The 16,431-nt window shown below is 41.8% G+C and overlaps 1 protein-coding gene across 1 annotated transcript in view; it reads left to right on the top strand.

Annotated features, from left to right (window-relative positions):
- LOC128421774 (zinc finger protein 84-like) overlaps positions 1-16,431 on the top strand; it is a 238,925-nt gene that overhangs the window by 76,604 nt on the left and 145,890 nt on the right. The window lies entirely within an intron of this gene.

Raw genomic sequence — 16,431 nt, 5'->3', positions numbered from 1 at the left:
CGCCATATGTACCCCATTTTTCTCTCATATTAATCTTCTTAACACTCAGTACCTCTAGCGGAGATAACCAATGTGGTGTTTTTGGTTCTAATATATTTTTATATCTTTCCCAGACCTCTATTAGTGGACCTCTGAAAATATGGTTTCCAAATCCTTTGTGAACCCTTTTTTTATCACACCATAGATACGCATGCCACCCAAATCTGTTGTCGAAACCCTCAAGATCTAGTAACTCATTGTTTTCTAACTTTATCCATTCCTTTATCCAGCATATACATGCTGCTTCATAGTACAGTCTCATATCTGGCAGGGCGAAGCCTCCTCTTTCTTTTACATCCGTCAATAACTTAAATTTTATTCTCGGCTTCTTCCCCTGCCAGATATACCTTGAAATCACTCTTTGCCATTCTCTGAAGGTTCCTGTACCCTTTAATATGGGTATAGTCTGAAATAAAAACAGCATTTTCGGTAGCACCGTCATCTTTATCGTAGATATTCTTCCCCAGAATGATAATTTCAATCTGGCCCACACCTCCAGATCTTTCTTAATTCCTTTCCAAACCGGGATATAATTATTTTGATACAAATCAATATTCTTAGGTGATAACCAAATTCCCAAATATTTAGTCTTCTTCACCGCCTCTATCTCAGTTCGTTGCTGCAACAAATCAATCATACTTTGTTCCATATTTTTTGCAATAATTTTGGTCTTTCTCTTATTCAATCTGAATCCTGCCACCCTTCCAAATTGTTCCATTTCGTCTAATACCTCCTTCACACTTTCTAATGGTTCTTCCATAGTCAGTACCAAATCATCGGCAAAGGCTTTAACTTTATACTCATTTTGACCTACTGTTACCCCTTTTATTTGCTTGTTTTGTCTAATTGCATTTAGGAAGACTTCCAGAACCGTTATAAATAACAGTGGTGATAGTGGGCAACCTTGTCTTGTTCCTTTGGATATTTGAATATCTTCTGTAATAACATTATTCACAATCAATTTTGCTCTCTGCTCCGTATAGATTGCCTTTATACCATTATAGAACTCTTGTCCCACTTCCATATATTCTAGGTTTTTCAACATAAATTCCCAAATCACGTTATCAAAGGCCTTTTCTGCATCTACAAACATTAAAATTGCTTGTTTATCGCTCCTATCAGACAGATATTCTATGACATTAATTATGTTTCTTACATTATCTCTCATTTGTCTGCCTGGTAGGAAGCCTGCTTGATCTTTGTGTATGAGTTTTATCAATATCTTTTTCAATCTCTTCGCAAGAATTCCTGCAAAGATCTTATAGTCTGTATTTAATAATGAAATAGGCCTATAGTTTTTAACTTGAGTTAAATCCGAGTCTTGTTTCGGAATTAATGTAATAAACGCTTCTTTCCACGTTTCTGGAATGTCTCTTTCTTTTAAAATGTTGTTCAAAACTTCAGTCAACGGGGTCACCAACACATCTTTCATTTCTTTATAATAACTCGATGTAAACCCATCCGGACCCGGAGCTTTCCCTCTCTTCAACTCCTTTATCACTTCCTTTACTTCTTCTTTTCCTATTGGGGCATTCAGCTGGTCTTTTTGATCTGTCGGGATCTTCCGCACCATTTTCTCTTTTAGGTATCTTTCTATTTTCTTCTTATTGTTCCTTTCTTTATTTTTATATAACTGTTTGTAGAATTCCAAGAAACCTCTCCTTATTTCTTTCGGATCAACTGTCTCCTCTCCATTTATCTTGATTTTATTGATTGTACTCTGCTCCTTTCTCTTTTTCAGTTGCCACGCAAGCCATTTTCCTGATTTGTTTGCAAACTCAAAGTTTTTTTGTCTTAACCTTTTAATGTTCCATTCAACTTCCTTGTTTATTATCATTGCAAATTGAGTTTGTAGAGTCTTTATTTCCTGCTTTATTTTCAAGTTGTTAGGTTTTTTGATCAATTTTTGCTCATTTTCCATGATCTGTCTTAAAATCTCTTTTGTCCTTTTTTCTTTATTGTTTTTCCTCAATGAGTTTTGCTGAATAAAAAATCCTCTCATTACTGCCTTACTTGCGTCCCATACAATACTCATTTTCGTACCTTTGTCGATGTTGTCCATAAAATATTCCGAGAGTTTCTTTTGTGATTTTTCCACCATCTTCTGATCGTCCCATAAATTATCGTTCAATCTCCACCTGAAAGTTCTTTCTTCAAACCCTTTTAACTCCAATTCTATAGGGTTATGATCCGAAATAACTTTGGCCTGAATTTCAATTTTTTGGATTCTTGGAGTCAGATCACTCGAAATCCAAATTTGATCTATTCTTGATAATGACTGATTCGGTTCTGAATAATATGTAAATTGTTTCTCCAATGGGTGTTTGAGTCTCCAAATGTCAATCAGATTACAGTTTTTTGTCATTGTGAAAAATGTCTTGGGCAATTTCCCTTCGTTGTTCTTTACTTCTCTTTGCCTATCCATTTCCAATGATACCACACCATTCATGTCTCCCATTATTATAATTTTTTGGTCCACATACTCAGATAGTTTTTCTTCCAATGATCTATAAAAATCAGTCTTGTTTCCATTTGGTGCGTAGATCCCGACAATTATCAACTTTTCGCCTTGCCAATTGATTTGAACAGCTATGATTCTTCCTTCTTCATCTTTAAACAATTGGTGAGATTCAATTTTATTTTTGATATAGAGGACCACTCCCCTTTTTTTATCTTTGCCAGAAGAGATAAATTCATTTCCTAATCTTTTGTTAATCAAAATTTTCCTGTGTCTTTTTGCCACATGAGTTTCTTGTTTTTTTTTTGTAATATTTTTATTCAAGAATTTTTCCATATAGACATAACATACATAAACATACAATAACACAAACAAAACAAAAAACATGTACCATTTCATATCCTAATTTCTTATACCTTCCTTCCCCGACTTCCTCATACCTCCCTTTTCTGTATTCCAAATTCTTATCAATTGCTCAGCAAATCTTCCCTTATTTTAATTTAAGTTTAAACTAATCTTCCTTATTCTCCTTATCTTAACCATTACTGATAGTAACCATTTACTTTCTAATCCAACATCATTCTAACTTTCATTAACTTTATAATATTTCTTTAAATAGTCCTTGAATTTTTTCCATTCTTCTTGCGCTGTTTCTCTTCCCTGGTTTCGGATTCTGCTCGTCATTTCTGCCAGACCCATGTAGTCTATCACCTTCATCTGCCATTCTTCCAGTGTGGGTAAATCTTGCGTCTTCCAGTACTTCGCAATGAGTATTCTAGCTGCTGTTGTAGCATACATAAAGAAAGTTATATCCGTCTTTAACACCCCTTGTCCGACAATACCCAAGAGAAAGGCCTCTGGTTTCTTGGTGAAAGTATATTTAAATACCTTTTTAAGTTCATTGTAGATCATTTCCCAGAATGCCTTAATCTTCGGGCACGTCCACCAGAGGTGAAAGAATGTACCATCCTTTTCTTTACATTTCCAACATTTATTGTCAGGCAAATGGTAAATCTTTGCAAGCTTGACTGGGGTTATGTACCACCTATAGATCATTTTCATAATGTTTTCTCTTAAGGCATTACATGCCGTAAATTTCATCCCGGTGGTCCACAACTTTTCCCAATCAGCAAACAAAATATTATGACCAATGTCCTGAGCCCATTTAATCATAGCTGATTTAACCGTTTCATCTTCTGTATTCCATTTCAACAGCAAATTGTACATTTTTGACAAATTCTTAGTACTGGGTTCTAACAATTCTGTCTCCAATTTTGATTTTTCCACCTGAAAGCCAATTTTACTGTCCAGTTTAAACGCTTCATTTATTTGATGATAGTGCAACCAATCTCTCACCTTCCCTTTTAATTTCTCAAAACTCTGCAATCTCAGTTTGTCCCCTTCCTTTTCCAAAATTTCCCAGTATCTTGGCCACTTAGGCTCCATGTTTAACTTTTTAACCGCCTTAGCTTCCATTGGCGACAGCCACCTTGGAGTTTTATTTTCCAGCAAGTCTTTATATCTGACCCAAACATTTAATAGTGCTTTTCTGACAATATGATTTTTAAAACTTTTGTGTGCTTTAACCTTGTCATACCACAAGTATGCATGCCACCCAAAAATGTTATTAAAACCTTCCAAATCCAAAATGTCTGTGTTTTCAAGAAGCAGCCATTCTTTCAGCCAGCAGAAAGCTGCCGCTTCATAGTACAATTTAAAGTCTGGCAGGGCAAACCCTCCTCTTTCCTTTGAATCCGTTAATATCTTGAATTTAATTCTGGGCTTTTTGCCCTGCCAGACAAATTTAGATATGTCTTTTTGCCACTTCTTGAAACAGTCCATTTTATCCATTATTTGCAATGCTTGAAACAAAAACAACATTCTTGGCAATACATTCATCTTTATAACTGCAATTCGACCTAACAAGGAAAGCTTTAAATTTGACCAAATCTCCAAATCTTTTTTCACTTCTGTCCAAGTTTTTTCATAATTATCTTTAAATAAATTCACATTCTTAGCTGTCATGTTTATACCCAAATATTTCACTTTTTTAACCACAGTCAACCCTGTCTCATTCTGAAACCTTTCTTTTTCCACCTGTGTTAAGTTTTTCTCCAATACCTTTGTTTTTGACTTATTCAGTTTAAATCCTGCCAATTGACCAAACTCTTGGATTATTTCCAAAACTCTTTTCGTACTAGCTTCTGGCTCTTGCAATGTAAGTACTAGGTCATCTGCAAATGCTCTCAGTTTGTATTGTTTAGCTCCGACCTGAATCCCCTTAACCAACTGGTCCCTCCTAATCATATTAAGCAAAACCTCCAGGACCGATATAAAAAGTAATGGGGAGATAGGGCACCCCTGTCGTGTCCCTTTTTCAATCTTCAACTCTTCTGTAACCACATTATTTACAATTAATTTTGCTTTCTGTTCAGAGTAAATTGCACCTATACCATTCTCAAACCCTTGGCCTACCCCCATCCCCCGGAGGTTCTTCAACATAAAGCTCCAAGAAATGTTGTCAAAGGCTTTCTCGGCGTCCACAAATATCAAAACAGCCTTAGTGTTTATGTTCACTTCCAACTTCTCCAAAATGTCAATTATATTCCTTACATTATCCGACAAATGCCTTTTCGGGAGAAAGCCCGCTTGGTCCCCATGAATCTCCTCCATCAAAACTCTTTTCAGTCTCCTTGCTAAAACATCAGCAAAGATTTTGTAATCCACATTTAGTAGCGAGATGGGTCGGTAGTTCTTAAGTTGGTTCTTTTCAGTCTCTGTCTTTGGTATAAGTGTAATATAGGCCTCTCTCCACGTATCGGGTGCCTTCCTCCCCTCCATGATCTCATTGCAGACTTCCTTCAAAGGTTGTATAAGCCCTTCCTTTAAAACTTTGTAATATTTGGAAGTCAGTCCATCCGGTCCAGGTGATTTGCCCAACGTCTTGTTTTGAATGGCATCTTCTATTTCCTGTGCTGATATTTCCTGATTCAAAATTGTCTTACTTTCCTGCGGAATCTTTTTCAGCCCATTTTTCTCGAGGAATTGTTGTATAGCTGTTTCTTTTTGCGGCCCTTGTGTATAAAGTTGTCTAAAGTAGTTCTGAAAACAGTTTCTAATTTCAGCTGGGTTGCTTATATTCTTTCCTTCCACTTCTATATTTGTTACCGTGTTGAGTTTTTGTCTCTTCTTTATTTGCCAAGCCAATAACTTGCCACATTTGTCAGCAGATTCAAAAGTCTTTTGTCTCATTTGCTTAATTTTCCACTCTAGTTCTTGGTTCGTCAGTTCCATATATTGTGTTTGATAAAGTTTAATTTCTCTTAAGATCTCTTGTGATTTTGGCTTCGATCTTAATTTCTTTTCCCCTTCTTTTATTTTTTCCAGAATTTTTTCCTTCCTCTCATTTTGTTTCCTTTTCTTTAATGTATTTTGTTGTATCAAAAACCCTCTCATCACGGCTTTGCTTGCGTCCCATATTATTCTTTTTTCTACTTTAGTCCTTAGATTAATTTCAAAATAGTCTGTCAAAGTTTTTTGGGCCTTCTTGCAAATCTCCTCATCTCTAAGTAAGGTGTCATTCATTCTCCATCTGAAGGAGCCAGTTGTTGTTTGCCTCATCACCATCTTCACTGCATTGTGGTCGGAGAAAGTTTTTGGGCAGATTTCCACTCTCTTTATGTTCTGCGCCATATTGCTAGTCACCCAAATTTGGTCAATCCTTGTCCATGTCATTTTGGCTTCAGAAAAGAAGGTTCCCTCTCTTTCTAGTGGGTGTTTTGTTCTCCATATGTCAATCAAGTCCATATTGTCAGTCATTTCAAAAAAGGTCTTTGGTAGTCTTCCATCTTTTGTTACTACCTGTCTTTGTGCTTTGTCCATATTTGTTGAAACTACTCCATTCATGTCTCCCATCATGATTAATTTATAATCCATGTGATCCATCAAAGTCTCATGCAACTTCTTGAAAAATTCAGCTTTCCCTTCATTTGGTGCATAAATTCCCACTATCAAATACTTCTCTCCTTGAAATTGAATTTCAATTGCCAAATATCTTCCTTGGTCATCTTTAAAAATTTGTTTCGGTTGGAGCTTCTCCTTTGCATAAATCACCACTCCTCTCTTTTTTACTCTGTCTGAAGATATAAATTCTTGTCCCAATTTTTTATTTACTAATAACTTTCTATGAGCTCTTGTCACATGGGTCTCCTGTAAACAAATTAAGTCTAATTGATCTTTCTTCAAAGCATGAAATATATTTTTTCTCTTTCTAGGGATGTTCAAACCGTTACAATTCCAAGTTAGAAGTTGCAGGGCCATGATGGGATTATTTGCTCTTTCCTCCTACAGCTCCCAATTTTTGTTCCTCGTTTGTCGGTAGTTCCGTATCCGTATCTAATGAAGGATGCCCTTGTCCTGGATGAGTCTCTTTCTGTAGGTCTTCTTCGTGTTCTCCCATAAACTTGTCTTTATCACTCACAGTCTTTATTCTTCTCTTCTTCCCCTTGTATTTAAAGGACAGGCCTTGGGGGAACTCCCACCTGAATGGTATGTAGTTCTTTCTCAGCAATATCACCAGGTCCTTGTAGTGTCCTCTTGCGTCCAAAATACTCTTAGGAATATCTTTAAAGATCTCAATATGGAAATCTTCAATTCGAAGGGTTGTTTGGTAATGCAGGTTCAATATTTTATCACGCTCCTCCTTTGATCTTAGAGTTATAAGACAATCTCTGGGTCGATTCTTCCTCTGCCTTGCTCCCAATCTGAAAGCACTTTCTATCTTAAATTCTTCTTTATCCAGCTCCTGCTTCCAAAAGTCAGAAAATTCTTTTGTCAAATAGTCCACCAGGTTATCTTCTTCCTTTTCCGGCACAAGTCTGATCCTTAAATTTCTCTCCTTGCGTTGCATATCCTGCATAGAAAGTGCCAGTTCATATTCATCTAGTTTCTTGAACACTGGTGGAAACTTTCCCTCAGCAGCAGTTGCAATTTCTTTGGCTTCCTCAGCTAGCTATCTTTCTTGTTATAGATGATTCTTGCAATATTTTCCCAATTGCTTCTGCATTTGAGTTTACTTTATTCCCAAGGTCAGTTATACTTTTTGTATTTGAGTCAATTTTCCCAGAGATTTCTTCAATTTTCTTATTTGTTTCAGCAACTTGTACTTTAGTTTCAGCAACTTGTGCTTTAGTTTCTGCACCTTGTTTTTTTAGTTCCTCCAAAGAGTCATTTATCTTCTCCAATACCTTGGCAAATGATTCTTCTGTAGACATTGTTTTCACTTTTGCCTTTGGGACAGCTGTAGTTCCAGAGGCTCCTGATACTGAAGCCCTTCTCTGCATAAAAGAGTCAATTTTATATTGTTTGCCAGATCTCAAGGTTGTTTCCTGTGAATCCCCTTTCTCTTTACCATCTGCCATAACAAAGTCTTTTAGTCAAGGTCATTCCCAGACTCTTGAGCTGTCAAACAAAAGTTCTCATAGATTTCACTTGTTGCTGTAACAATTTGTAAATCCACCAGAGGGCGCAGAGTCGATTTTTACTTCTCCAAATAAACCCACACTCTCCTAAAAATAAACAAAAGTTTTCCTGGTCCCTTCCAATTGTTCTTTTCTCTTTCTATGGGGTCCAAAATCAATAGTGTCCTGTAAGTAACTTTGCAATGCAACAAAATAAATATTTCAAGTTGAGAGTAACCCAAGTCAATTATAGATACTTTTTAACCTTCTTATAGCAACAGTCCTTAGCCGGTTCCTTTTCTCCGGCAGTCCGATCCCAGGTGTAAGAACAGCGGTATTTAACTCAATTCTTTAAAATTGGCAGAGAAACACTTCAAAATCTTCTTCCCCCCCCTTCTGCCTTCGGGGAGGGAGTTCTTTGCTTTGGTGGTGAATTTCTTAACTCCCACAAATTTCCTCTCACACCGTTACAGCTAGAATGCCTTTCGCTTTGATCTTGCTACAGAACGGAAAGCAGACTTCCTTTTTAGTGCTTGTCCGTCTCGGTGCCCAATTTCTTTACTTTTGATGTCCAATTATGTTTTAGCGGTCAATCCTACTCACGGATAGTTGTTTTTTAGTCCAATTTCGCCGGAAGAAATCAGCGCTCTCCGCTAATGGCGACGCGGCTTCTCCTCGCAGGCTGGGTGAAAACGACTCTCAGCACCGCTCCTCACCCCCTCCGCTGATCCGCAGCCTTTAAAAAGGCTATTTCACAGCGTCGGGGGGGCGCAAAGGTGCCCGCCGAGTCTCCGGTTCACAGGCAACGCGCCTGTGATTTTTAAGGGTCCCCGCTCCGCCGTAGCTGACAGGACCCGAACCTACGAAGTAGACCTCTCCCGGAGCTCCGGGTGAGATCCGCCATTAAGCGCTGGCGCTAACCGGAAGTGTTTGCCACATGAGTTTCTTGTAGACATATAATGTCTAAATTTTTCTTTTTTAAATATTGTTCAATTTTATTGCGTTTCTTCTTATCGTTCATCCCATTAATGTTCCAATTCCAAAATTTTAACGCCATTCTTCCTTCAAATTAAATAAATTTAAATTATTTTCTTACAATCTATCTACCTCTTCTTCTTCCTCTTCAACCTCTTCCTCTTCCGATTTTTCCCCATTCTGTTCCTCTTCTTCTCCCAACGGTCTTACTCCTCCTTCCGCTCCCTTAACCTCTTCCTCTCCCATGTGTAGTTCTTTATATCTTCTCATGAATTTCCCTATTTCTTCAGGACTTGTCAGTCTTCTTCTCATACCTTTATAGAAGAACGAGACTCCTTCCGGAAACTCCCATCTAAAGTCGATCTTATTCTTCTTAAGGATTTGCACGAGTGGTTTGTACGCTTCTCTTCGTTTCAACAGTCTTACTGGTATATCTTTAAAAATGATTATGTAGTTCCCGTCTATGTAGAGCCTTTTCTCTCTGTTCCTTTGTAAAATCAAATTTCTCATCTCTCTGTCCTTAAATGTAATCAAACAGTCTCCCGGAAATTTCTTTGTTTTAGTTGTCCTTATTTTCATTCTAAATGCATTTTGTACTGTTTTTGCAACTTCTTCCTCTGGTAAATCCAACCACTGTGCAATTTCCTTTATTAATTTCTCTCTTATGTTTTCATTCTGCGCCTCTGGAACTTGCCTCAGTCTCAAATTTACCTCCCTCTGTCTCAATTCATTCATAGCAATGGAATCCTTTATTTCCTCTTGTGCTTTGTTTAAATCCACCATCTCATTCTTCATCTTTTCCTCCTCCCGCTTCATTTCTTTCATTTCTTGCTTTGTCCTCTTTAGCCCCTCATCCACTCTTTTCGAAACCTCTTTGATCTGACCTTTCAATTCATTAACTGTCTCATCAATTTTTTTATCCATTTTCCCAATTTTATTGTCCACCTGTTCTAATTTTGTCTCCAAGTTCTTCTCACTTTGTTTTATTTCTGCAAACATTTTCAATATTTCCGTTCTAAACTCTGTTTCCTGTTTTGAAGCTCTCCTATCTGTTGGTGTCCCCCCCTCCGCCCCCTTTTTTGGCACATGTGACATCTTCTCCAATCCCAATTCCAAATACCCAATATTATCTATACAAACCGATTAGCAAAATACATAAAAACACCAAAATACAATTTCCGAATGTCCAAATGTCCAAAATATTAGTCCAAAGTTTTGAGGCAATATTAGAAGATTAATATAAAGCCAACTTTCTAATTGGAGACGCTTCCACAGCAAATTTGAAGTTGAAAATGTCCAATTCAATAAAATAAAATTATCTTCTTGCCCCCATTCGGGCTAATCCTTAGCAGACCAAAGAAACGGTTTTGTTATAATCCAGCTTGAGGACCCACTTGTAATCCAGAAAATGGTGCGGGAAGTAATACAGAAGCTTGATTTAAAGTCCCAGATTATAGTCCAATTTTGTAATCCAATTGTCTCTAGGGGGCTCCAATAACCGTCCCTTAAAAATAGGGGAATTCAAAACATTTCCAGGGGGAGGAAATCTCACAGAAAGCAGTTATTTCTCCTATAGCCTCCACAGCGGAAGATTCTCAAAGAAAAACAAATTGTACTGCCACAAACCGTCCACTGGGGGAGTCAGACCTTCTTCTTTTCAAAATTATACTTCAAAATTATACTTCAAAATCCCTTATCTTCTTTTTAATTTCTCAGTTTTAGATCCTTAAATAAAGGAGGCAAAAAAGAACAATATATGTATATAACCCAACATCCACCAAAAAGACACTTTAATCGCTTTTTTTCCTCTGCAAAAATACTCTGCGTAGCTGGTTAATATGGCGCCGATGAATCTTCTTTAACGTACCAGTTTATTCACAGAAATATAAACGGAAAATTAACTCAAAGTCTCAAAACCTCAGATACATCTGGGACCTTCATTTAAACTCACGGTCCTCTTCTGTCCCCCTTAGCGTTTATACAAAGTTACTTTCTTTAACTTTGTTTGCAACAGTTTCTTATTGTTAGGGAGAAACGGAAACAATAGCCACTAGCGACAGTTCACTTTCGCTTTCTGGCTCTGCTTACCGTCGTGCGTCTTTACTGATTCCAAACGAACGCTGAACTCGAAATCTTCTCTTATTAATTCAGGACTTCCCTTATATTTCCAAACCGATAGTCCAATTTATATATTGCAAGTCCGAATTTCTTTATTTTGAGAGCGGAGCGCTGTTCCCTTCAAGCTCGGGGCTTCGCTATTCAGCCGCAGCAATGGCTTCCCGATAGCCAGCCGTCTCAAACCGCCGTACTCTTCACCTCCTTTTCGGAGGCTACCTGACGGCCGGGTGAGCAGCTTTCAGGCACCGCCGGGAACCTGGATCTCTGGACACCCTCCAGAGGTTTGGGGGGGGTTTACGCCCAAACCCCCCCCCCCTATTTGGCTGAAATAGCTAGGGTTTCCCTCCCAGAGAGATCCCTCGCTTGTGCCGGGCTCGCGCTCCACCGGAAGTCCCCCTATCCTTTCCTTAATTCATAATATTCTGTCATTACATTACCTTAATTCTATTTTCATTTTATCATATAGAAACCTTAAAGTTTAAAGCTTTAATCTTATTTTTACCAACTTCTCCTAACCATAACATTCTTACCTAATTCTTTAGACATTTTTACAAGAGCCAAGTAATTTCATTTCAACATTTTTCTAACATTCATTAATTTTATAGAACAATCTTAATTATATATATAAAAAAGAGAGAAACAATCCAATCTTCATCCAGCGTCCCTTCCTCCTGGTCCCGGGCTTTGTCAGTCCTTTTTAACCTATTAATCTAGCACATTAACCTGGTAACCTTATATCCGAGGCCCTCAAGTCTCTTCCATGTCCCTTCCGCAGCTCTTCTTCATATTTTCCTTTCATTCTCGGGAACTCCAGCTTGGTAATGTTTTGGACCCTTAACAACAATTCAGCCCCTTTTCCATAGACCAGACTGGACTCCATATGGTAATTAAAAACATGTTCCAGATTCCCTCCAAAATTGAGAGCCCCCACAGCTCCAGACATCAGACGGCCCATTGCCAGACTCGAAAAGTCCAAATCTCCATGTAAAGGGGGGGGTCTATCCAGCCCCCCATTTCCAAACCTAACCAAACTTTATCTTTCCAAGTCTGGTTTTTTCCAAGTTCATTTGTCAACTCCAAAAATTTATGTTCCTGCTGGGCCGCTGCTCCCTCCGTCTCTGGCGCCCAAGATTCAGCAACATCCTCTTCTTTCAGTTGTTCTGTCATGGCACACTCCTGTTTTAGTTCCTGGGTGGGCTCCATATAATTTCCCACTACCTGTTCAAGGGTTCTGGCCGCATTAGTCATTAAATCCGTCTTCTGGCTTAACTGATCCAATAGGGCATTTATTTTACAGAAAGCACCCAACAGTGCTTCTGAAGACATTGTCCTGCAAGGTCACAAATCCTTTCCCACGGTTGTAATCTAAGACAGCTGCAAGCTCCCAGGAATTAGTTACAATTTCACAGTCCCCCTCTAGGGGGGAAAGCTTCTAGTTGTTCTTTCTTTTAATAACAATGGCAACAAAGTTTCTTTTTTGTGATATTTTGTCCATATTTGTTCTTTTAAAATGCGAAAGGAAACAATGGAGTCACTATGTTTCTCTTCTCTTAACTGTCTGTCAGAGACATTTGTTTCTGGTCAATGAGCTTCAAACGTCAATTCTGACACCCCGCTCCAGGATCAGGACGGTGAAAAATTACTTTGCTTTCAACTCACTTCTGCAGGTTTAAACAGCCCAAAAAAGATCCCCCTTCTTCTCCTGCTGCCGAAGGGGGGTTCAGCGATTTTAAATGATGAAAGCCAGTCCTTTAAAAGTGATTTTCAAAGCTCTAGTTTACGTTGTCTTTGCTTTGTTCTGGCTACAAGGAAACGGAAGGCTGACTTCCTGTTTAGACCTTCCTGTTTCAGTACCAAATTAGGGTAAATTTTAAGTCCAAATTCCTTTCTATTTCGCCAGTTCTTAATTCAAGTCCAATTATTCAGTGTTTCACTACTCACGGGTGGTTATTTTAGATGCCAAATTGTCCCAGGAAAAAGGCAGCGCTCTCCGGTAACGGCTATACGGCTTCGCTCCGCAGAAAAAGCAATTGACTCATAGCACCGCGCCACTTCCCCCTCGTCGCTTCGGAGCCCATTAGTGGGTTCCTTTGCAGGTTGGGGGCGCGCTAAGGATGCCCGCCGAGTCCCACAGTCACAGGCTTCATCCGCCTGTGATTTCCAGAAGGGTCCCCGCTTCGCCGTAGCGGAAAAGACCCGTTTCATGCGGAGCTGGTCCCTCCAATTCAGAGGGAGTCCGCCATTACCGATGGCGCCACCCCGGAAGTCCGGAGGCGGACCTCCCTGTCCGGACTGAGTGATGGGGGTGAAGATGCTCCTTCAGGTCCACAGGGCCAAGGCAGGGGCCAAAACAGCACTCAAGTAATAAACAGACAAGCAGAATAGAATAATATCAGAATATGAAGTGGGAGCAGGCGCATTTCAATACTGTAATTTATATACAATTCAATGTCAGAGTAACCCTGGGACTAGATAACAAGCCTCCAGGTGGACGTGCCCCATCTGCCCTTCACTTTCCTCTTCCGCACGGGCAGAATCTGCCTTCTGGACTGTGGGATTCACGGTTGTTCTCCTCCTCTCCATCCACCAGGGCTTGACTTCAGGTGCAGCAGAATTCCCCAGCCCCCCAAGGATTTGAGACCCATCAGCTTTCCTCACCTGGTTTAGCCGGCCGGTTGAAGCCGTTGCTTGAACCCCTGTTGCATGCTGACAGCTTCTGGAAGCCACAGGTGAGAACTGAGTGCAGGGTGGGGACCAAGGGTGGAAAAATGACCCCAGAAGGTGTAGGACATGTCCCCCACCCAAGGAACTACTGATCCCCAACACCCCATGACATCTAGATGCAGGTAGGTAGCCATGTTGGTCTGACACAGTTGAAATAAAAAATTAAAAAATAGTCCCGTAGCACCTTAGAGACCAACTAAGATTGTCCTGAGTATAAGCTTTCGTGTGCATGCACACTTCTTCAGATACACTGACACAGATGTCACCAGACCCTTGTATATCGTGGGAGGGTGCGGTGGGGTTTTTCTCAGAAGGGTACTCCTACTACCATCTCCCACTACCCATCACTATGAAGAAGTGTGCAAGCACACAAAAGCTTATACCTAGAAGAAACTTAGTTGGTGTCTAAGGTGCTCCTGGACTATTTTTTTACTTTTTTACTTCAACTGTGTCAGACTAATAATGGCCACCTACCATTAAGTACAGTTATCTCCTTGCCTTGAATATCCTGCTTTTCAGTGCCAGATTAGGATAGTCCTCTGTCAGAAGACAAGCACAGGATCAGGCAGCACATCATCATTATAAAGACCCATTGGGGTGGGTGTTTCCGCCTGAGATTCGCATGTGCCATCTGCTTTCCTTCTGCTTCTCCTGCTCTCTCCATGCAATGTGAGGCATGTAGACAGAGGTCCATCTCCAAGAACAAGAGCAACCCTGAGCACCCATTCAGCTGACCCCAAGCACCAAGCCTTGTCACTAGTTCTCTGACTGACCCAGACCACAGTCCCTGGAAGAGATGAAGGCCTGGGTCTCCCAAAATAGTCCACATGGACCTCCTGAGGTCAGTGGGACTGTGCAGGTGATTCATGAAGATCTAGAGGTGGAAACGGGGGCAACCACTTGATTTGAAAGGCAGTCTCAGAGGACAACAGTATTCCAAGATCATGCTGTGTTATTAAAGATGATTGAGGATTATGAAAGGTTGCTGATGCATTACTATCATTAGACATCATACCATTTTCATTTACTAAAAATTGGGAACATGGGAGAATGTGGGAGATGTTGAAATAAGAGAAGGTGCTAATGGCGGTTAATGTATCCATTTTTTGTGTCTGTTCTTTCTCCTGAAGCCCAAACAGGATTTCCTTTCTGCCCACTCTGAAAAAGGTGATGGAGAAGACAGAATTGCAGGGGACAGGGCACCTTTCGTTTCATTAGGAATAGCCATTAAAATGTGTGAAATGTGGAATATGCTTCACTGAATGAGCACACATAGTTCACATACACGAACAAAAAAGGAAAGAACCCACTTAAAGGTATGGAGTGTGGAAACAGCTTCTGTTTCAATGCAAAACTTAGAACACACCAGCGGACTCACACAGGGAAAAAACTACCGTATTTTTCGCACCATAGGGCGCACCGGACCATAGGGCGCACCCAGTTTTTTGGGGGGGAAATAAAGGGGGAAAATTATTTTTCCCCCAGGCGCGGGGCTGGGGCGGGGGAAGCTTCCCCCGACCCCAGCCCCCAAACAGGCAGCTCTCTGCAAGCCGTGGGAGCGCTCTCACTGCTTGCGGAGAGGTCCGCGAAGCCTGGGCGCGCTGATCTCAGCGCGCGCAGGCTTCGGCATGCAGGCAAGTCTCCGCAAGCAGCGGGACCGCTCCCGCTGCTTGCGGAGAGATCCGCGAAGCCTGGGCGCGCTGAGCTCAGCGCGCGCAGGCTTCGGCATGCAGGCAAGTCTCCGCAAGCAGCGGGACCGTTCCCGCTGCTTGCGGAGAGATCCGCGAAGCCTGGGCGCGCTGAGCTCAGCGCGCGCAGGCTTCCGCATGCTGGCAACTCTCCGCAAGCAGCGGGAGCGCTCCCGCTGTTTGCGGAGAGGTCCGCGAAGCCTGGGCGCGCTGATCTCAGCTAGCGCAGGCTTCGGCATGCTGGCAACTCTCCGCAAGCAGCGGGACCGCTCCCGCTGCTTGCGGAGAGATCCGCGAAGCCTGGGCGCGCTGAGCTCAGCGCGCGCAGGCTTCGGCATGCTGGCAACTCTCCGCAAGCAGCGGGACCGCTCCCGCTGCTTGCGGAGAGATCCGCGAAGCCTGGGCGCGCTGAGCTCAGCGCGCGCAGGCTTCGGCATGCAGGCAAGTCTCCGCAAGCAGCGGGACCGCTCCCGCTGCTTGCGGAGAGATCCGCGAAGCCTGGGCGCGCTGAGCTCAGCGCGCGCAGGCTTCGGCATGCTGGCAACTCTCCGCAAGCAGCGGGACCGCTCCCGCTGCTTGCGGAGAGATCCGCGAAGCCTGGGTGCGCTGAGCTCAGCGCGCGCAGGCTTCGGCATGCTGGCAACTCTCCGCAAGCAGCGGGACCGCTCCCGCTGCTTGCGGAGAGATCCGCGAAGCCTGGGCGCGCTGAGCTCAGCGCGCGCAGGCTTCGGCATGCAGGCAAGTCTCCGCAAGCAGCGGGACCGCTCCCGCTGCTTGCGGAGAGATCCGCGAAGCCTGGGCACGCTGATCTCAGCGCGCGCAGGCTTCGGCATGCAGGCAAGTCTCCGCAAGCAGCGGGACCGTTCCCGCTGCTTGCGGAGAGATCCGCGAAGCCTGGGCGCGCTGAGCTCAGCGCGCGCAGGCTTCCGCATGCTGGCAACTCTCCGCAAGCAGTGGGAGCGCTCCCGCT

Source organism: Podarcis raffonei, chromosome 10, assembly GCF_027172205.1.
Source record: "Podarcis raffonei isolate rPodRaf1 chromosome 10, rPodRaf1.pri, whole genome shotgun sequence".
Classification (NCBI taxonomy): Eukaryota; Metazoa; Chordata; class Lepidosauria; order Squamata; family Lacertidae; genus Podarcis; species Podarcis raffonei.
This window is presented reverse-complemented; position numbering and strand designations above follow the sequence as displayed.